Raw genomic sequence first — 22,618 nt, forward strand, 5'->3', positions numbered from 1 at the left:
CCATTTAACAGCTAAAGGAAGGCATGATGATAACTTGAGGGGTGTTGAGATATGATTAAAGATTTTAAGGCAAGAGGAGATTGGAATTTTTCAGCATAAGGGAATTAATCAATAGATAGGAAGGGATTCTCAACCTTAGTAGAATAGAATAATAATATAATAAAATTTCAGACTAGGAAGCAAACTTGGAATGTGTCATAGTTGCAAGAAATTAGGTGGTTTCAAACCCCATTTCTTATACAACCTATCTGACATTGAACAAATTGCAGCTATCCAGTTTCCTCATCTCTAAATGAGAAATTGTAATATATTGTTTCTGAGGACTTTTCTATATCTTCTTGCTTCCAGTTTCTCTCAGTACTTATTCTATCCCATAACCAAGACAGAACCTTCTCTACAATATTCTTAACAAAAGGTCATTTGATATTTCTTCAGAGATTTAAAAAGATAAATCTTTAGAGCTCTGAATTTTTGTTTCTTTTTTCCTACATTACTTTGACATTTGTCCCTCTGTAATGGTTGACTATGTTCTCCATGTGGTCTTTTGGAGACTTACAGCTACAGATCATCAGATAACCCAAAAGGGCCATCACACCCAACCTCCCTCAACACCAAACTTCTCCAAACTAAATATGCTGAAATATTGATCAAAACAGAAATTAATATCAAAGTATTAAAGTCACTGCTTTTTCTTCAAGCATTATATTTTTAATAGACTTCCAGGCTATGCATTTTAATTTTTAGTGTTAATTAGTGAAAATATGCCATACCAAGGACAAACTAGACCCTGAGAATAACATACCCAGCCAGGGTCTCTTTGAGACTGAGTTGAAGGGACAGTTACATTTTTATTGCCTGCCTATGTTCCAAGTTCTTTAAGGTTCAGGAGGTCATATGAAGGCCATAGAAAGCCAATCAATAGTCTTCATTAATACTCATAGTCAAATTAGATGAGAGAAGAAAATGCATGTGACTCTTTTTTTTTTTTTTTTTTTTTTGCACATGACTCTTTAGGACAGCATTATGTCCTAAATTACATAGTTCAATTATGAGGATATTGCAAAGAAATTGGATGAAATCAATTGAACACCCTGCCCTTTTCTATCTCAAAACATAGATCTGTTGTCTTAATCATGTGTATGTGATTTAGGGAAAGGGAGGAATTTATTACCTTTGTGGATCCTGAATAGTTCCTGGCTCTTCTCTTTAAAATTATTATAGTGAGAAGAGGTACTGGATTAAAGGCCAACTGTAGTTGTAACATGTTTGTAGGAGGCTTGAATAAAGCATGGATGGAAAAAAAGACTGTTAAGGTACTTTACCTCCGTTTATTATAATTGGAGATGACATGGCCTACTGGCATAAGATATGCCATTTCTTTTTATGGGGCAAGATAAAATCAGATTTTAAGGCAGATCTTCTATGGGGTTCTTTACTAGGTCTTCCTTGCTTCTTTTGTCTAGGGAAATAGAAAAATTGTTACAGAAAACTCCAAAATTAATTTTCTCTCAATGGCAGCAAATGCAATATCATATGTAAACAAGAAAGCATTACATCAATAAAAGATTCCTGCAAGTGGATTTAAAAGTCAGTAGTGTTGTTCACATGCAGTAACATATCTTCTTTGAAGCAGATCATGTGATCACCCAGATCTTGTAATTTGAAGAAGTGTGCCAGTGTTTAAATTCAAATGTTGACCTGCAGCAACAACATACATATACACACATGTACACATGCACAAATAATCTGGAAAAAAAATTTAGAATTGCTTAATGACTTTAAAGTACTTTATTTCCTTCCAAGAATAGATGATGGTTTGTTAGCTTGATGTTACCCAATAATAAGTTTGAAATACATGACCTGCATCATATTTTATATATATATATATATATATATATATATATATATATATTTCATAGGCAATAATTCCAATTAAAATTATACTTTTTACATTACTCAAGTTGTCTGACCCAGGATTATGTTTAAATATAGACTTAAAACTTTGCAACTATGTTTGTGTTTCTGTTTTTTTCCCCATTAGTAATTATAGTAATTGAAATATTTGCATTGGATTTCTATTCTGCGTACTGATCATAGAGAGCTTTCTTTTCTTAGATATAATTAATGATATCCTTTATTGATTGGATATTCTTTCCAGAACTGAGAGTAATATGCAGTACTTTTATTTATGAATTTGTGGAATATTTTCTAGGGCACAAAGTTTGTGCTTACTTTGCATACTATTTTTTGTGTCTGTATTTAATATGCTAGAGGTTGTCTATGGAATAGCGAGAGAGAAAATGGACACTAGCTTTTAGAAATGTAACTGCAAACAAGAAACACAAGTATGTTGTTTGTGATCTGTTGAAACTCTTAGTTTGTAACCTAGGGAGACATTAAAATGCCATCCCACTCATTTGTCATTATTTTTAAAGGACCAATTTACTGGCCTGGAGTTATGGTCAAACAACCTTGAACCCTTGAAATAAACAGTAGGATTAATGTGTGAGAATGGGTGGAAATTGACCTTTTCTACTAGAGTTCCTGTGATATGCACATTTTGTTGGAGAGGGAGCTCACTAGAAAGGTCAGCAGAACTTATTTACCTATGTATTTTTGCAGTGCAAACCATTGATTAAATGCTCACAGATAATTCATGCTTCATTTATCCAACACAAAGATGCTGATTAATCAGGTTGCTGAAAAAATGGTTTAAATAAAACACTGTCTTCAATGTCCAATACTATATATATATATATACATATATATGTGTGTGTGTGTATATACATATATATATATATATATATAAAACAATTAAATATCTGAGGCAAATAATCTAAAATGTTTTCAAAACTAAGTACTCTCATGAAGCCCAAATGAATGAATGCTTTAAAGGCCATTTTTATGTCCTTATGTGCTTTGAGGCACTTTGTGGAATTATTTAACATAGATTATTATAGTGATGTTGAACATTACTACTTCATTTGAAGGTCTGTTAGTTTCTTATAAGGCTTGGTTTTAAAATGTTTATAATGCATTTGTTTAATGTATTTTTTGATTCATGGCATCCAAGTTATCCCCTGGATATTTTCACTGAGATATCCATTTAAATCTGTCTAGTATATTTCACATTTTCATGTATTTTTTCGGTCTCTTTCTAGATAGTAATCTCAACATTAATTTGCCACTTAGGTCTGTCTTAAAAGATAACATTTCTGGAAAAGGAGGTTGTTTCTTTCCATATGTTGCACAGTGAATTCAACACAAATCTTAGGGCATGTATTACTTTAAATAATCTTTGGAATTATTTTATAGGAAAGGAGGGATACAGAAAAGGAAGGAAGAAAAGAAGGATAAAAGAAAGGGAGGGAAGGAGGAAGTAAAAAAGAAAGAAAGAAGAAGGAAAGAAATGAAGGAGGAAGCAAATAAAGAAGAACTGAAGAAAAACCCTCCTAATTAAATGTTGAAAAATTAAGTAGTAGCATTTTGGAGCATTCATGTTGATGAAAAATGTGAGCCCTAGGTATACTGCTTGACCAATTTTCTGATACAGTGCCTTTCAAAATGTAGGTGTTTCAGATATGTTCATTAAGTTAAATTGAATTGATGTGACATTACTCAGTGGTCCTGCTAATGTAAAGACACAATAAATGCAACACTGGCAGCTTTAACTTACTAGCCTAGCACAGTGCATTGCACATAATGGGTGGTCAATGCATATATTATTTGACAAAGATGATTGATGATAAATTTACTGTTCTTTCAATTCATGTAAAAACATAAGATGCAAAAGTAGAAATGGAACTCTCATAATGAGTTATGCATTAAAAGTTTTCTTTAGGTCAAAGCTTTTAGTAAATACTTAAGATCAGCTTAATTTTTTATAGTTCCAACTTTCATTTAAAAAATCCTCAGTAATGAATTCTATGTGAGACTTAAAATGTGTATTGCATTGACATATAAGCTAGTAGTGCTACACTGAGTAACTGCTCTTCTAGCTTTTCATTATTCATACTTCAGAGAATATGGTAAAAATTTCATCTAATTGGCTTGCAAATAAATAAAGGTTAGGGTAATACAGTATAGTATAGAGTGTGCACTAGACATACATTATGCATGTATGTAACCTTTGTGCAAAACTGTTATTTGTGTCTTTTATCAGCTCTTAGTATGTGCTCAAAGTATCCCTTTGATTATGACCTTTTGTATCATTTTTTTCAATTTCTGTTTAGTAGCTGCTTTAAACATATTTCAAATAGAACTATTTAATATAGCCCATTACAGTTTGCTAAACTTGTCATTATCTATTTTTCTAAGCGGGTCACCTTTAGCAATGAGCAGATAAAGATACTTTATTAGCACCAATTTTTAAATAAGAATATTTTATTTGGAATCAGAATCAAAAGACTACATCCTATATTTTTATAGGAAAATGTGTAAACAGGTAAGTAATAAAATGAAATAGAAAAATGGATTACTGGAAGATATAAATATATCCTATTTTCCCCAAAGTCTTCTATATTGAACTTTTTTTTTTTTAATCTCTCACTGACAATTGACATTGAAAGATTTCTATTCTGTCCTGAGACACCATGTAGCTTATAAGTATAGTGAACATTATATCTTTTTCTGCTGAAAGCAGCACCTACAATAATTCCTACATCATTTATAATTTACTTTATAGTGGGAAAATGTGGAATGGGAGCAGAGAGTAGTGGCACAACAGGCAAACCAGTTCTGAGTTCTATTCAATGTTTCACATATTTTGTTGATCATTTTTTCATTATCTTGTTTAAATCATTTTAAATTCTTGATTTGATTATCTATATATACATATATACGTGCTTACATAAATATATACATACATTTGCATTCATGTGTTTGTCTTTTAGGATCAAGCCTCAGAAGCAACTCAGATAAAAAGAACTGCCAACCTTTACTTACTTTGCCATCCCACTTCCTCCACTCCCTTCAGTGTTTCCAAAATGTTTACTCAATTTCAGCCTTGTTTGCATTCATTCAAAAATATGAGTATGAGACACTCATCAAATGAGATTCTGCTTTATTTTTAATCTGTTAGGTTTATTCTGGGTTTTTTCTGACATAAAGGTGATAGGTTTCTATCTCTTAGACTAATTAATACCTTTAATCTTTTTTTGATGGTTAAAGTCTCTTTTTGGTTTCTATGTAGACTAAAGATAAAAGCACATAAGACTGGAGGTTAATCCCCCATACTTTATTTCTTAATTTCTGCCACAGGGATTCCCTTTCCGTCATTTCTATTTACTCAGAAGCAGTATTAAGATGCTTTGAGAAAGAGACAACAGAAAGTTGGATTAGGACTATCATTCAATATTAATTAGACATTAAACTTTTAAGGATTTAATAAATAACTGGTAGCCTAACACAGTCCCCATTGTTTGAGAAATGTTTGTCTATTTTTTATCATTTTGTATATAATAAATAAAGACAATACTTTTAGAAATATTATTAAGAATAGATGGCACAATGACTAGAATTATTCTAACAGAAGGCAAACATTTTGGAAACACAATATGAGAAAACAGCTCGATTCTACTAACAGAAGAAATAGCTAGTAAGTTGCCACCAACATCTTACATAACACTAACTGGTTACAGTTACTGTACAAGAACTATTATATATGTCCATTTCTTGAGTTGACAGGAAACTGATAATTAGTTTAAATATGAGATAAATGAAGCTAGAAAAATTCAATGATGCTTCATAAAAATAGTCCAACGCACAGAATGGGCTTTGCAATACATGCTTCGTTCGATGCTACAGAGACTACACATGTGGATGTAAGACAGACATGGAAAATAATGTTCTGATTCTTTTGCCTCAGTAATCTGACATATATTTGAGACCAATGTGATTCTTTAAGGTTGTAAGAAATTTAAGAAAGATTTTACTGATAAAAATTGATTTTTTTCAGCTTCTTCCATTTTATGTCTTTAAGTGAATTGTAGATTTGAGAGTCTTTTCTATATGTTAGGATCGTTGATGTAAATCCTTTCAATATATATTTTTAAACTTAAGATTCTCAGCTCAGACAAAGATATGCATCTATCTTCAAGAAATGTAATTTGAGCAAGCTAATGTTAACTTGAATTGAACTTATAAAGTACATTCTAATAATATCTTTTCTGGAGCAGTTACCTTTAAAAGGTAACAGTTGCTAATAGAATGCAAAATTTTTATCAGTGTAAGCATTTTTCAAAGAACAATTTTAAATGCCTAGACATAACAAGTAAAAAAAAAATTAACCCAGAGACTTCTATAGCACATAAGATCTAGAATCTGATTTAGGAATTAAAGTTTTAGAAATGACCTAATTTCTTTTAGAATATGGCAATCACACATTCATAAATTGAATTTAATTAGTAGTAATCATTTATATTTAACAATTTGGTTTAGGATATTTAGGATACCTTTTATATACTTGGATACATATAAAGAAAAAAATTAGTCCACTGTTCTATTTCCTAATATGGACAGTATTCTTGTTCTGCATGTGAGGATGTATCATGTAAAAATAGGACAGGCAAAAAGGAAAATTAGTTTTCTTCCCAAAAGACAATTTCATACATTTGTAAGAAAGACTAAAAACAAATAATTTAACAAGCTGGAAAGTAAATTTGAATGTTACTTGCTTTGTTTCTTCTCAAGCCTAACTTTCATAGTAACAAAATGAACAAAAAAGCCCTAATGACATAGTTCTCAAAGAACTGATATAAATTTATATCCCTATTTGCCGAGGTGAGAAGATGAAACTATACATTATAAAGGAGATTTTCAATATGCTGATGGAAGTGTGGCCAATCAAATACCCTTTGATTGTAGAATCTTGGAGGAGAGGGACAATTTTTCCTTTGCATAGTGACATGTTCAATGGGTAACAAAGGGAATAATATCAAATACATATTATGATAGTACTTGTTTCTTAAGATTTGACTGGTTAAGTCTTTTTATAAGTAACAATGCAATATATTTCAAAACACTATATAGAAAATGATTTCCAACCTCTGACTGACAACATTCTTATTTCAAGCAATATCCAGTACCGCACCATTGTAATACAGCAAATTAATTTGTAGAGACCCTTGAAGATGATTGCTGACGGATTTGATCTGTATTACATCAGGATTAGTCTATTCCTAACACTTTATGTAGACAATGCAATATTCACATATTATGAGAATATTTTTATTTTTGAATAGTTTTCAACAGTCACCTTTGCAAAACTTTGTGTCCCAATTTTTTCTTCTTCTTCCCTCCCCACCTGGCCCCTTCCTAGATATGTAATCCAATATAAGCATGTGCAATTCTTTTAAACATATTTCCACATTTATCATGGTACACAAGAAAAATCTGACCAAAAGGGGAAAAAATCAAGCAAACAAAACCCAGAACAAAACAGGTGAGAAAACTATGTTGTGATCCACTTTCAATCTCCATAGTCTTTTCTCTGAATGCAGATGGATATTTTTGGATGGATATCACAAGTCTATTGTAATTGTCTTGAATTACCTCATTGTTAAAAAAAAAAAAAAAAAAAAAAAAAAAAAAAAAAAAAAAAAAAAAACGTGTCCATTACACTGACCTTTTGCATTTTAAATTTTTAATAATATTGTTTTGTGAATTATGTTGGGAGAGAAAAATCAGAGCAAATAGGGAAAAAATTAGAGAGATTAAAAAAACAGAAAAAAGAAGTGAATATTGCACTGATTTTACATTCATTCTCCCTATTTCTTTCTCTGGTTAGAAATGACATTATCTGTTCAAAGTCTATTAGGACTTTTTTGGATCATGAAACTATTGAGAAGAACCAAGACTTTCACAGTTGATCACCTCACATTCTTCCTATTATTATATGCAATTTATTCCTGGTTCTGCTTGTTTCTCTCAGCATCAGTTCATGTAAATCTTTCCAGGCCTTTCTCTAATTAGCATGTTTATTTTTTATAGAACAATAATATTTCACCTTCATGTACCACAATTTGTTCAGCCATTCCTCAATTGATGGGCATCCACTCATTTTCCAATTCTTTGCTACCACAAAAAGAGCTGCTACATTTTTGCACATGTGGGTCCGCTTCTCTCCTTTATGATTTCCCTAAGATGCAGACCTAATAATGGCATTGCTGGGTTAAAAGATATACAGAGTTTTATAGTTCTTTGGGCATAGTTTTAGATTGCATTCCAGAATGGTTGAATCATTTCACAACTTCACCAACAATTCCTTAGTGTCCCAGTTTTTGCACATCCCTCCAATATTTATCATTATTCCGTCCTGTTAATGTTAGCCAATTGGAGGGGTGTGAAGTAGTACTTCAGAGTTGTTTTAATTTACATTTCTCTAATCAACAGTGATTTAGAGCATTTTTTCATATAATTATAAATAGCTTTAATTTCATCATCTGAAATTATCTATTCATATCCTTTCACTATTTATCAATTGGGGAATGATGTGTGGTCTTATAAATTTGACACCATTTTTTACATATTTTAGAAATGAGAGCTTTATCAGAAATTCTGGCTGTCAAGATTTTTTCTCAGCTTTTTACTTCCCTATTAATCTTGTTTCTGCTGGTTTTCTGCAAAACCTTTAATATATAGTTTTCTTATTTTCAATTTTATTAATCTCCCCTTTTATTTTCAGAATTTCAAATTTGGTATTTAATTGAAGGATTTTAATTTGTTCTTTTTTCTAGCCTTTTTAGTTGTAAGTCCAATTCATTTATCTTCTTTCTCTATTTTATGAAAGTAAGCATCTAGAGATATACAATATCTCCTAGGGGAACTTCCGGCCTAGATGGCAGTGAGGAGGCACACAGCTGTGTAAGCTCCACATTTCCTCTCAGAATCCATCTCATTACAAGCCTTTAAATTAATGCCTGACTGAAAAAAAACCCACAAATAGTTAATGAGAGAAGACATCCTTGAGATTTGCCAGAAAAGGTCTGTTTTTGCTCGAGGGCGGGATGGTTTTAGATCGGGCACAGGCTGAGGGCAGGCAGGAGCAGCAAGAGCTCAGCAGGCAGCTTACAGCCTAGCAGACAGGAGAGGGGTGGGATGTGATCTCAGCCGTCTCTGTGGGGAGAGCTTCACTACAGAATTGGATTCTTTGCCCTGGCAGCAAGTCAGTAGCCCAGCAGAGAAGCTAAAAGCACTGGGGGTGAAGAATACAACCCCAAACAGCTGGAGTTTCTCAGGACCTGGCCACTCCTCCCCCAGAGCGTCTCAACATGCTCTCAGAGTCTTGGAGCGCAGGCCCAGCACAGTCCTGCTAGTACATTGCTGCTGCCCCCGCAGTCTGTAGAGGAAGCTCGGTAACACCACCCAGCCCCTCCCCCCAAAAAAGCAGATTCCATTAGGGTTTTTTTTTTTCTTTTTTTCTTTGCTAGTTTGTCTCTGATTCTTCACTGACAAAATGAGCAAAAAATTGAAAAGGACATTAATGATTGACAGCTATAATACTGACAGAGAGCAGACTCTAAACCCTGAGGAGATTAAAAGCAGACTGTCTTCAGGTGAATCCCCAAAGGAGGAGATTATCTGTTCCTCAGCACAGATGAATCTTATAGAAGAAATGAAAAAGGCTCTCACAAGAGAGCTAGAAGAAAAATGGGAAAAGGAGAGGGAGGCTTGGCAAGAGAGTCTGGAGAAGTCATCCCACTCATTTAAAGACAGAGCGGATAAAGAAATCAAATCCTTGAAAAGTAGGATTAGTGAACTGGAAACAGAAAATAGATTTCTAAAAAATAAAATTGGCGAAATGGAAAAACATTCCATTTATGACCAAAGAAGAACTAGAGATCATTACTGATCACAAAATAGAAAATTTCGACTATACCAAATTGAAAAGTTTTTGTACAAACAAAACTAATGCAGACAAGATTAGAAGGGAAGCAATAACCGGGGAAAATATTTTTACAGTCAAAGGTTCTGATAAAGGCCTCATTTCCAAAATATATAGAGAATTAACTCTAATCTATAAAAAATCAAGCTATTCTCCAATTGAAAAATGGTCAAAGGATATGAACAGACAATTCACAGATGAAGAAATTGAAATTATTTCTAGTCATATGAAAAGATGCTCCAAGTCATTATTTTTTTTTTATTTAAAAATTTTATTGAACTGTTCCCCAATAGGGTATAGTTTCTTAGTTTCCATTTTTTGGTTACCAAGAAAGCATTTTAGATGTACCACTTTATGTGCCAACAATTGATAAGTAAATTACAAAGCATAGTTACAGTCCCCTAAAATAGATAGTCAATCTTCATATACTCTGTTTATTTTTTCAGTTTTAAATTATTATTATTATTATTATTATTATTATTTTATTTAATAGCCTTTTATTTACAAGTTATATGTATGGGTAACTTTACAGCCTTAACAATTGCCAAACATCTTGTTCCAATTTTTCACCTCTTAACACCCACCCGCTCCCCCAGATGGCAGGATGACCAGTAGATGTTAAATATATTAAAATATAAATTAGATACATAATAAGTATACATGACCAAACCGTTACTTTGCTGTACAAAAAGAATCAGACTCTGAAATATTGTACAATTAGCTTGTGAAGGAAATCAAAAATGTAGGTGGGCATAAATATAGGGATTGGGAATTCAATGTAATGGTTTTTAGTTATATACCAGAGTTCTTTCTCTGGGCATAGCTGGTTCAGTTCCTTACTGCTCCATTGGAAATGATTTGGTTGATCTCATTGGTGAGGGTGGCCAGGTCCATCAGAACTGGTCATCATATAGTATTGTTGTTGAAGTATATAATGATCTCCTGGTCCCTCATTTCCTCAGCATCAGTTTGTTAAAGCTCCATTTCTGAAATCATCCTTTGGTCATTTCTTCAAAACAATAATATTCCTTTTCATATCCACAATTTACAAGCCATTCTCCAACTGATGGGATCTACTCAGTTTCCAGTTTCTAGCCATAAAAAGAGGCTCCCACAAACATTCTGCACATGGTCCCTTTCCCCTTCTTTAGTATCTCTTTGGAAATAACCCATAGTAACCCGTGGATCAAAGGGATAAAAGTTTGATAACTTTTGAGCATACTTCCAAACTACTCTCCAGAATGGTTGGATTTTCACAACTCCACCAACAATGTATCAATTTCCCAGTTTTCCCGCATCCCCTCCAACAACATCATTATTTTTCCCTGTCATCTTACCAATCACAGGTGGTAGTTAATCTTAAGAGTTGTCTTAATTTGCGTTTCTCGTTAATAAGACTTGGAGCATCTTTTCATATGACTAGAAATGTTTCTTCTTCATCTGAGAATTGTCTGTTCATACCTTTGATCATTTTCAATTGGAGAATGGCTTGGTTTTATAAATTAGACAGTTCTCTTATATATTTTGGAAAATGAGGCCTTTATCAGAACCTTTGACTGTAAAAAAATTTTTCCCGATTATTGCTTCCCTTTAATCTTGTCTGCTTAGTTTTGTTTGTACAAAACTTTTCAGTTTGGATAGTCAAATTTTTTTTTGTGATCATAATATCTCTGTTCTTCTTTGTCCTTTTCCTTCCCCTTCCCGGTCTGAGGGTAAACTATCCTTTGTTCCTCAATTTAACTATTTTCATTCTTTACCTGGTCTGAACCCATTTCACCTTATCTTGGGATACGGTATTAAATGTGGATCAGTTCAGTTTCTAATATTAGTTTCCAAATTTCCCAATAATTTTGTCAAACGTAAGTTCTTATCTCAAAGCTGGGGTCTTTTGGGTTTTAAAACTAGGTTTATAGTTGTTGACTGTTTTTGTCCCTTGAACCTAACTTTCCTGTCACTAATCTATTCCTTAGCCAATACCAAATGGTTTTTGGTAATTACTTCCAAATATAATTTAAATTTGGTACAGCTTAAACCTTCATTTGATTTTTTTTTTAACCCCTTAAAATTTTGACCTTTGTTTTTCCAATGAATTTTTTTTTATTTTGTCTAGGTCATTAAAATATTTTGGAGTCTTATTGGTAACAAAAAATAATTAGTTTAGGTAATATTGTCATCTTTTTGTAATGGGCTGAGGTTTGACGTCTGGGTCCCAAGTACATGAGGCTAGATAGTAATTGGGTTTCCTATTAATATACATGATTGGATAAAAATGGTCCTCCCACTCTCCTAAGTCCTGATGTGTTGTATAGGAAATGACGATTTTGATGGGTGGAGGCAGAGAGAGAGAAGGAAGAGAAGCTGGGAGAGATTGGGCTGGGCGAGACCGAGCTGCTGGTTTGTGGCTGCTGGTCGGCTGCTTCTTGACTCAGTACACATTCTACCCGATTCTCTTCCCACCTCAATCCTTCTTCACTGAAATAAAGCCAATTTTTCCCCTAACCTGAATTCCTGTCTCGTGCTGATCTTAAAATACGATCTTCACATTTGGCGCCCAACGGTGGGAACCAAGGACTGAAGAAGTCTCCGGTGACCAGGAACTTGGGTGAGTATTGTTAATAGACAAATAAGGAACTTATTTTCTTTTTTTTTTAGACTTTAGTTCATAGAATTTATTGGATTTAAAAAAATTTTTTTAAAGAATGTCATATTTAAAACAAACTAAAAAACCCAAGTATTTCCAAGGACACAGAGTAAGAAAGTAAAGAATTATACATGAAACAAACATTTCTATTACACATTGTTGACTTGATTTTTAAAATGTAATAATATTAAATTTAGTAATATTCAATAACATAATTTAATATAATATAAAATTGAATAATAATGAATAAAATTTCATATATATGAGTTTATAAGAAACATTTTACATAACTTTCTTTTTTTTTTTTTAATTTAATAGCCTTTTATTTACAGGATATATACATGGGCAACTTTACAGCATTAACAATTGCCAAACCTCTTGTTCCAATTTTTCACCTCTTACCCCCCCCCCCCCCTAGATGGCAGGATGACCAGTAGATATTAAATATATTAAAATATAAATTAGATACACAATAAGTATACATGACCAAAACGTTATTTTGCTGTACAAAAATCAGACTCTGAAATATTTTACAATTAGCTTTGAAGGAAATCAAAAATGCAGTTGTGCATAAATATAGGGATTAGAGATTCAATGTAATGGCTTTTAGTCATCTCCCAGGTTCTTTTCTGGGCATAGCTACCGTTCATTACTGCTCCATTAGAAATGGTTTGGTTGATCTCGTTGCTGAGGATGGCCTGGTCCATCAGAACTGGTCATCATAAAGTATTGTTGTTGAAGTATATAATCTCCTGGTCCTGCTCATTTCACTCAGCATCAGTTCGTGTAAGGCGCTCCAGGCCTTTCTGAAATCATCCTGTTGGTCATTTCTTACAGAACAGTAATATTCCATAATTTCATATACCACAATTTATTCAGCCATTCTCCAACTGATGGACATCCATTCAGTTTCCAGTTTTTAGCCACTACAAAAGGGGCTGCCACAACATTTGTGAACATACAGGTCCCTCCTTTCCCTTCTTTATAATCTCTTTGGGATATAATCCCAGTAAAGTAACACTCTGGATCAAAGGTATGCACAGTTTGATAACTTTTTGAGCATAATTCCAAACTACTCTCCAAAATGGTTGGATTCGTTCCCAACTCCACCAACAATGCATCAATATCCCAGTTTTCCACATCCCCTCCAACAGTCATCATTATTTTTCCCTGTCATCTTAGCCAATCGACAGGTGTGTAGTGTTATCTTAGAGTTGTCTTAATTTGCATTTCTCTGATTAAATAATGACTTGGAGCATCTTTTCATATGACAGAAATAGTTTCAATTTCTTCATCTGAGAATTGTCTGTTCATATCCTTTGACCATTTTTCAATTGGGGAATGGCTTGATTTTTTATAAATTAGAGTTTATTCTCTATATATTTTGGAAATGAGGCATTTATCAGAACCTTTGACTGTAAAAATATTTTCCCAGTTTATTGCTTCCCTTCTAATCTTGTCTGCATTAGTTTTGTTTGTACAAAAACTTTCAGTTTGGTATAATCGAAATTTTCTATTTTGTGATCAGTAATGATCTCTAGTTCTGCTTTGGTCATAAAGATCTTCCCCTTCCACAGGTCTGAGAGGTAAACTATCCTGTATTCCTCTAATTTATTAATAATTTCAGGAACTTATTTTCTTAAAGATTAAACCAGTAATCTCTCTTTGGCTAAAATGTACTAAACTCTCCATCCCCGCCCCCACAAGAGTGGTGCTATGGAAAGCATGATTAAGCTCACAGAAATACATGGGTTATTATAACTTGAAACAGAAGCTAGATTTTTTATATTAAACTGCATCTCCCCTTGGATCAAAGGGAGGCCAGATCTTTGAGATAACTGGTTCCAGGGTTGGACAAGGAATTCCATACATTTCAGAAATATGGTCCTATTCAATTTCCATGGAGGCATTTATTTAACAATGTATTTCAGTTAGCACTAAAATCCCTAGAAGAAAAAACCAGTTCCTTCCTCCTCCCTCAAATTAACCATAATTTAAGGAGGAAGACAATGAAAGATTTGCCCCTATCCCCACAGGGCATGGGAGACTTAAATAGAAAGGGTGTGGTGACCTTTCCCCTCAGGAGGCGCTTAGCTCCACCCAGGAGCAAGTTTGACTCTCCTCCACCAACTCCACCCTCCGGATGGAGGGGAGGAGCAAGTGGGGGGGCAGTGACAGGACCAATCTTGAGTAGGCTTAAGGGCTTAATGAAGGCCAAAGAAAAGGGTTGGACATCTGGGAGCTTCAACCCTTATTTTCCTTAATTTCCCATCTAATCCTCAAATAACAATGAAATAAGCTCCTTTTAAAGTAGAAATCATTAAAAAGATCTTAAAAAGGCCTGCACTAATTATGGGGCTACATCAGCTTATGTTAAGATCTGTTACAAATTTGCTTTCTAAGTCTTTACTCCTGATGACTAAATTATGAAAGGTATGCCTAGAACCTGGACAAAATTACATGTGGCTTTCTGAATATAGTAGCTCTTGGGATACAAGCCCAACAAAATAGTCAAAAATCTTTCATCCCGATCACCTATGACCTACTACAAGGTATGGTCCATATCAACTCTCCAGGTTAATTATTCAGTAGCAACATATGGAAATTCTGCTAATCTATCAAAACTATTCGATTACAATAAAATGATAAAGGTGAGGCCTTAAAAATAATGCAAGGGCCAGAAGGCCCTTTCTGACTTTTGGGACGTTTGCAGACTTATCCACAAGAACTAATGGCGAAAATCCAACAACAGATGTTTTAATAAGGCAACTTGCTAAGGAAAATTAATAAAGGTGTGCAGAAAGGGATTATTCTAGGACTGTGTAAGGATGCTCCTTTAGAGGGGTTCATAAGACCTTTTCCAGTGGCCTGCCTTTATAGACAGACTAATCAGACTTCCCAAGTCCAACATGGGTAGACAGGGTCCCCCAGCAAAGGGCTTCAGAACACTCAATGCTTTCAGTGTGGTAAGTAGGGCATCTAAGCTCAATGTTATATAGAGGCAGAATGAGAAAACAGGGTGGGAGAACAAGACCCATATCCCATGTCCAAAACAACAGAAGGGCTTCCATTGGGTCAGAATGTGACAAGGTTCGGGAAACGGATGGGGCCTAGGCAAAAACACGGGCATGATGGCAGCCAATGGTGCACCCAAGGAGTGCCTAGACGCCCAATACCCCAATATGACCAAATGAGGAAGCAACCATGGAAGAAAGGTTACAATTGGGAGAATAGAGGTTGTATGCAGCTGAGACCAGATACCCCCTGGAAGGTAAATCTGTTCCTCCCCACATTGGATCCCTTGCCTCAGGCACAGTAAACCTGACCATTTACCTCCTGAGTACGTACAAAACAGTGTCCATCCACATACTGATGTGGGAAACTGGGAAATTTAGATAATATCCAGTACCAATACAGGGACAATGTGACTTATCCCCAAGGAAAATAATGCATCAAGGTTTACTCTACAAGTCCTAATAACAGCCTGGTGATAGTCACCCAATTCTGATTCAGATCACAAAATCACAATTTACTGGACGGCTAAAATGACCAACCTATTCCCCAATCTATAAAATAGCCTTTTGGAAGGATTGGTGAAACTTTCAATCGGATGGTCATTAGAGGCCACTGGCCCAGTCACCCAAAAAATTAAAAGCAGACACCTACATGTCTGGTGTGGAGGATCAATAGCAGCGAAGTTATCTGCCCCTGGAATGGACAAGAAAAAACGAGTTTTACTTTTTATATTGAAAAATCCCCATCAATCTGTGGGGAAGAGACTTTTACACAATTAGGGTTAAAAAAGGTACTTATTTTTTAAAACAGGGCTGCTGTTGAAGCCTGCCAACACTCACCTTTCTATCAATGGAAAACTGATACACCATTGGATAGGCATGCCCTTAAGTAAAAAATAAAATTCAGGCCTTATTAGATATAGTACAAGGAACACTTAAAAGGACACTTAAAACCTTCTCTAAGTCCTTAATTCCCCTTTTTTTGAAAAAAAATCTGAAAATAGGTATTTGGGTTTAAGAAAAGTGAATGAACAAGGAAACTAGGAACTCTTGGCCTGGTTTCCATCTCCTCTCAATTCCCTAGAGAATGGCCTCTTTGGGTCATAGATATTAATTGTTTTTTCATCCCTCTGGATAAGGAGGATATGAAAAAATTTGCCCAGTGCCCGTTCAGCTGAGCCTTATAAAAGATATAATGGACAGTTTGCCACAGGGAAAAACAGCCCTACTATTTCAAATGTATGTTGCTCTGCTCTTCTCCAGTAAAAAAGCATTCCCCAAAGTTATGCTATTACATTACATGGATGACATTTTGGATAACCTGAGAACAAATGTTAGAGCATGTCTACAAAAAGACCATAAAACACTAAACAAATTATACAAACCAGAAAAAATTCAAAGACACTCCTTTTCAATATTTGGATATGAAGTATACCCTAAAATTCTTACAGTTCAAAACTCTCTAAGAACAAAAAAGCTAAACACATTGAATGATTTTCGAAATTATAGATATCAATGGATAACCATTTTAAGGTTTGACTACCTATCAATTACAACCGTTTTTAATTTTAAGGGAACAGTCTTTAAATTCACCCCCAGCTTACAAAGCTCAAAGGCTTTGAGAAATTGTGGCTTTATCAATGGTTGAAAAAGTCACTCAAAACCCTTGGAGATATCAGTTTTGCCCACGAAGGCACCCACAGCAGTCCTTCATCAAGGCAAGTGTGATAATGGGTGTTGCACAACCAGATCAAACCTTACACCCACCAGTGCTTGTGGTAAATTTTAAAAAGGCCACTAACAGCAATACAATTATCTGGGAAGGCCTGTAAGATATACACCTTTTCACAAATTAATTTGTTTGTGAACCATCCCAATGGAAATTTTATTAGCCATGGCTCCAAATTTTTTGGGTTCCATTAAAGAAAATAACTATAATTGGTATGGACTCTTGAAAAAAAGTTTTAAAGTTCCTTTCAGGAAAAATCTTCGGATGCATCCAAACATAATATTTTTTACTCTCATGATCTAACTATAAAAGTTCAGAACTCCTTTTCAGTCCCCTCAAGAATGAATTGTATCGATCATTTAGCTCTTACTTATTATCCAGGAACTAAATTAATATCTATTCGCCTCTTCGTAGGTGTGGTACAAAAATTTTGCCCAAATAAAATTCCCTCAATATATCAAATCTTTGAAACTTCAAGACAAGTAGAAAACATCCAGGTAAGATCTATTACTTCCATTCTCATAGTGACTTCAGGTCCCATTTTGTGAATTCAAAGGCAGTAGCCTAACTATTTGGTCAATACCCCTTTGTTCCAAAAGCTCACATCTCATTCTAAATATCATATGCTGGAGCTTTAATTTAAATTGGAATAACAAAAGGAAGCTAGGGCATATAAAAGCCTTTCTTCCTTCCTTTCCACACTCTACACCCTCCAGGGAAGAACCCTCTGGTTTGAGACCCAATAAATCTCAAATGATTGACCCATTTCTTTTGGTGTCTTCTTTCATCCTGTTTGGTAGCACCTTTTCGGTTCACTTTTTCAATGCGAAAAGGACGAGGTTCACTAATTCCTCATAAAGCATTTGCCATTATGGGTGGCCACAAGCAATAAAACAGACAATGGTCCTGCTTATATTTTGAAACATTTTGTTTTGACGGTAAATTTTCCCCAAGCATTTTTAATCCCTCAAGGACAGACAATAAGAGAAACAGAATTGACACTCTCCAAAACAAAGAAAGGGGCCACAGGTAACCCTGAAACTTCTAAATCTGCTTTTTATTATTAACTTCTTGATTTTGGCAAAAGTCCCGCCAGTGGGTTTATAACCCACCGGAAGGTCATGCAAAACCAGCTCCACTATCTTTAGATAATCCGGCTGTGATCACCTCCCTTGGGCTCTGACCTCCCCTGAGGTCAGGGATGGCATGACCACCGGCTAAAATAAAAGGGGAAATTAATGGGCTGAGGTTTGAGCTGTCCGGGTCCCAAGTACATGAGGTAGATACTAATTGGGCTATTTTAATAATGATTGGATAAAGAATGTCCCTGCCCCTCCTTCAAGTCCTATGTTTGTTAAAATACAATTTTGGTGGTGGGAGGAGAAGAGAGAACAGGAAGAGAAGCTGGAGGGGGGCGGGTTCAAGACTCTGGCTGCTGGTTGTGGGCTGCTAGTTGGAGCTACTTCGCTCACTACCTTGTATTCCAATTCTCTTCCCTCCCGATCCTTCTTCACCAAATAAAACGCATTTTCCCCTAACCGAATTCCTGTCTTTCATCTTAAAATACACGATCTTCACAATCTTTTTTTTCTCGCCCTATCCAAGGCATTAATATTTTTCAATTAGTTAGATCAGACATAATTTTGAAAAGTGGTCTGTAATTTTGCTCATAAATTTCTAATTTTCCCTTGAGATGATTCCTAAATATTTTATATTATCAGTATTTAAAATGATTTTTCTTTTTACTTTGGATTTTTTATGATATATAAAATTCTGATGACTTATGTGGGTTATCTTATAAAAACTTTTTAAAAGTTGTGCTTATTTTAATAACTTTTTAGTAGAATCTTTGGGGTTCTCTAAGTATACCATCATATCATCACCAAAGAGTGATAATTTGGTTTTCTCATTGCTTATTCTTATTCCTTTAATCTCTTTCTCAGCTCTTATTTCCAAAGCTAGCATTTCTAATACAACATTAAATATTAATGGTGATAAGGCAACCTTTTTCCTCAATCTTTTGGGAATGTTTAGTTTTTCTCCATTAATTTGATTTGATGGTTTTAAATATTATTTTTTAAAGGAAAATCTAAATTTTTATACTCTCAAGTTTTTTAATAGGAATGGATGTTGGATTTTGTCAAAGCTTTTCTGCATCTATTGGGAATGATCATAGTTTTGTTAATTTTTATTAAATAAATTATATTGTAGTTTTCATAATATTGAACTATCATTCGGTAAAAATCCTATTGATCAAGTGTACTATCCTGGGATGATTTTCTGTAGTCTTTTTTCTAATATCTTATTTAAGATTTTATTAATATTCATTAGGAATTGGTCTATAATTTTCTTTTCTTTTCAGCCTACCTGGTTTAGGTATCAGTCCATGTCTGTTCATGAAGGAATTTGGTGGACTCCTTTTTCCCTATTTTATCAAATAATTTATATAACAAGGGAATTGTTCTTTAAATTTTGGTAAATTCACATTAAATCCTCTGGTCCTGGTTTTCTTAGGGAGTTTTTAATTCCTGTTCTATTTCTTTTCCTGAAATGGGCTATTCAAGCAATTACTTCCTCTTCTTTAGTCTGGGAATCTATTTTTGGAGGTATCATCCATTTCATAGGTTATCAAATTTATTGCAAAATTAGCAAATAACTCCCATTATTTCTCAATTTCCTCTTCATTGGTGGAAATTCTCCCCATTTTTAAGACAACTAATTTCATTTTCCTCCCTCCTTTTTCTAATCAGATTTACCAAAGGCTTATCTCTTTTACTGGCTTTTTCATAGAACCAATCCAAGTCATTATTAATCAGAGAAATGCAAATTAAGACAACTCTAAGATACCACTACACAACTGTCAGATTGGCTAAGATGACAGGAAAAAATAATGATTCTGGAGGGATGCGGAAAACTGGGACACTGATAAATTGTTGGTGGGTTGAAGAATCCAACCATTCTGGAAGAACAGTTTGGAACTATGCTCAAAGTTATCAAATTCTCCCGTCCAGCAGTGTTACTACTGAGCTTATATCCCAAAAGATCTGAAGGAAAGGGACCTGTATGTCAGAATGTTTGTGAAGCCCTCTTTGCAGTGGCTAGAAACTGTAAACTGGTGCCCATCAGTTGGAGTAGCTGAATAAATTGTGGTATATGTTTATGGAATATTATTGTTCTTAGAAATACCAACAGGATGATTTCAGAAGGATCTGAGACTTACAAACAAGCAGGACAGGAGATCTTATATACTTCAGCAATACTATGTAAGTTCGATGGACCTGGGTTTTCCAAAATCATCAAATCATCTCAATGGAGCAGTAATAATAACCAGCTACAGAAGAAAGAACCTGGGAGATGACTAAAACCATTTATGAATTCCCAATCCTTATATTTTTACCTGCATTTTTATTTCCTCCAAGCTAATTGTATAATATTTCAAGTCTGATTCCTTTTTACAAAAATAACAGTTTGTCATTGTACTTATTTTATCTAATTTTATTTTAATAATTTTAACATCTAAGTCATCCACCATCTATAGGGGAGGGTAAGGTGAAAAATTGGAACAAGATGTTTGGCAATTTTAATGCTGAAAGTTACCCATACATATAACCTGTAAATAAAAGGCTATTAAATAAAACAAAAGAAAAAAAAAAAATGAAAAACATTCCAAAGAACAAATTGGACAATTAGGAAAAGATATAAAAAAGTGAATGAAGAAAATACTTATTGAAAATCCCAATCGGCAAATGGAATTCAAGACTCAGGAACAAGAAAATTATCAACAAAACAAAAAAATAAACAATGGAAAATTGAAATAACTTTTGGGAAAAAAAGACCAAAATAAGGTCTAGGGAGACAGTCAAAATTGGACTCCCAGAAAAAAAATGAAAAAAGAGCCTAACACTATTTTTCAAAATTATCAAAAGGAACTGCCCAGAAATCTAAAAAGAGGAAAAATAGACATTGAAAAGTTCATCGATCACCTACTGAAAGGGATCCTAAAAATAAAACACCAAAAATATGTGGCCAAATGTAGAACCCTCAAACAAAGGAAAAAATTCTCCAAGTGCAGAAAAACAAATTAAATATAGAGGCCACATAAAGTTACAAGATAACACCATCCCATTAAAAGATCGAAGGGCCTGGAATATGATATTCTGAAAGCTAAGAACTCATATCAATCAAACACTCTTACCCAGGCAGAATGGCATCTTTTTAGGGAAGAAGATGGGCATTCAACAAAATAAGTAATTTCACCATTTTTTTTGTGAAAAAAAACCAGAACGTAACAAAAGTTTGATCTACAAATACAGAACTCACGGAAACCTAAAAGGTAAAAATCTTGAACTATATTTCTGTTAAAATGTATAAAAATACATTATACCTTTTCTAAAATTAAATGGAAAGGGCATTTCAGAAAAAAGGAAAAGTGGGGTCCACTCCACAAAAAGGGCAAAACCTAATTTTCTGAAAGGAAAGAATGGAGGGATGAATATGGGTTTTACCCACGTTCTTTAAGAAAAAAAAATTTAACATATTCAATTTATGTAAACTTCTCCCCTTGAAAATGAAAAAAAAAAAGGGAAAAAACTAAGAGAAAAACAAAAAAAAAAGGAAAAAAGAAACTCTAAAATAGGAAAGGGAATACTAAAAAGACTTGAAAGCAAGTTCTCTAACAATACTGGGAAGAAACTAAGAAAAAGGAAAAAAACATAAACAAAATTAACAAAATAAAATAATACAAGGTTTATTTAACTATAAATTAAAAAATTAAACACCCCCATAAAAAGATCGTTAGAAATGATTAAACTAAATCCCACAATATTTTTGAAACACACCACAAACAGGCAACATCAGAAAAAAAGTAAAAATTTGAAAAACTCTAAACATACTTAAGTGAAATCAAAAAAAAATGCCAAAATCTCAAATCAACAAAAAACAAAAATTAATCATTAAAAAAAAGAAAAGGCACTATATTTTCTAAAAATACCAAAATAAGAAAACAATATCAAATTAAAATATATAACCAAGTTTATACTAAATTTTAAAAAGTGAAAACCCAGAGAAAAACAACAAAACTATAAAGTAGAATATCAAACTTCACTCTCAATAATAAATCAAACCACAAAATAAAAAAAAAAGTCAAAAAAAGAAATACTAGAAAAGTTAGATATTTGAATCTCTAGAAAAAATGAACAGAAAATACACTTTCTTTTGCAATTCATAAACTTTACAAAAAAAAACCATATATTAGAACAAAAAACCTCAAACTCAAATCAGAAAAGGCAGAAAAGAAATCATCTTTTCAGACCACGATGCAGAAAAATTACACTCAACAAAAGTGGGAAAGT

This window comes from Sarcophilus harrisii, chromosome 1 (genome assembly GCF_902635505.1).
Source record: "Sarcophilus harrisii chromosome 1, mSarHar1.11, whole genome shotgun sequence".
Lineage (NCBI taxonomy): Eukaryota > Metazoa > Chordata > Mammalia > Dasyuromorphia > Dasyuridae > Sarcophilus > Sarcophilus harrisii.